The 1,433-nt window shown below is 41.9% G+C and overlaps 1 protein-coding gene and 1 pseudogene across 1 annotated transcript in view; one reads left to right on the top strand and one right to left on the bottom strand.

Moving 5' to 3' along the window:
* LOC105854226 overlaps positions 1-884 on the bottom strand; it is a 5,593-nt pseudogene extending 4,709 nt beyond the window's left edge.
* SLC35F3 (solute carrier family 35, member F3) overlaps positions 1-1,433 on the top strand; it is a 352,675-nt gene that overhangs the window by 243,108 nt on the left and 108,134 nt on the right. The window lies entirely within an intron of this gene.

Here is a 1,433-nt window from a genome sequence, read left to right as displayed (position 1 = left end):
TTGTGGTTTTAATTTGCATCTCTCTTATTACGAGTGATGTTGAACTTTTTTCCATATGCTTGTTGGCCACCTGCATTGCCTCTTTGGAGAAGTGTCTTACTAGGTCTACCCATTTTTTGATGGGGTTGTTTATTTTTGTTGAGTTTCATCAATTCTATGTATATCTTGTCATCAATCCGTTGTTGCTAGTTTTGTGTGAGAAAAATTTTTCCCAATCAGTGGAAAATCAGTCTGTTTTTGTAATGTCTCCTTTACTGTGCAGAAGCTCTTTAACTTGATGTAGTCCCATCTATTTATTATTGCCTTCACTATTGTTGCATTGGGTGCTGTATCTTCAAAGATGTCGCTGAAGTGTATGTCATTGTAGTTTCACCCAAGTATTTTATGGTTCCAGATATTTTGTGGTTTCCATTCTTATGTCTAGGTCTTTAATCCACTTCCAGTTGATTTTTGTATATGGTATCACCTCTATTTTTACAGACTTTGTATTTTTTGTACATTTTGGGGTCCCATCAGCCCATATCCATTTACTTAACTCTTTCAACAATTTCTGAAGGTAACACTTCATCTTTTGGTGGAACATTCTGAGTAACGTGGAACCACAGAGCATGTTCTAGAGGCATCTTTAGGTGAAGTCTCTGATCTTGAGGTGAGAACATAGTTTGTGCATTCAGCTTACTCAAAAGGTCACAACCAAATAGAGGAATAACTCTTCCATGTACAGGAAGCTGTGCTGGAGCTGAGTGGTACCCAGCTCGCACTCCAGAGGTTGCAAGAAGACTTTCTGTTGTGGCCTTCTTGTAATACCTATAACTGGTAACATATGTTTAACTCACTTTAACCAGTTTAGAGTTCAAAACAGTGTCTACCAGGAAATCAATCATGATGGTCCCCCACATTGAGTGTTACCTGGGGCTCCAAGGGAGTTATCTTTCCTAAAAAAAAAAAAAAAAATTGGGCTCTCCCTAGTGGCACAACAGGTTAAAGCACCACTTTAAATAAATCTTTTTAAAAAGGTACAGGCCAGAGGCGCAGGGGCAGTGAGAGGCTTCACAGAGAGAGAGTGGGGAGCAGGACAGGCCAACTGATGAAGAACACTGCTGAGGGGAGCAGCGCGTGGCCAGGGCAGGTCTGTGGCACCATAAGGGTCACCTCTGGGGCAGGGATAGGAGGCCAGGAGAGGTCTGTGGCACCATGTGGGTCACCTCTGGGGCAGGGATAGAACTCATGTGGAAGTGACTTTAGCTTCTTAATGCTGTTTTAACCCACTTTGCCCCAAGGTACTTATCTTAATGGGCTTTTTGAAATCTGGTTGAGGCCCTGGATGCCCCTATTCTTCATCTGAATCTCTCCTGTATACTACCTTGTGTCTCCTTTCCTCAGTAGTCGGCTCTTGAATTCTTTTACCTTGTCCATAGTTCTTCCTATTTCAT

The sequence above is a fragment of the Condylura cristata genome, unplaced genomic scaffold, assembly GCF_000260355.1.
Source record: "Condylura cristata isolate star-nosed mole 26May11 unplaced genomic scaffold, ConCri1.0 scaffold00030, whole genome shotgun sequence".
Taxonomy (NCBI): domain Eukaryota; kingdom Metazoa; phylum Chordata; class Mammalia; order Eulipotyphla; family Talpidae; genus Condylura; species Condylura cristata.
The sequence above is the reverse complement of the archived record's forward strand: the minus strand, read 5'-3'. Positions and strand labels throughout refer to the sequence as shown.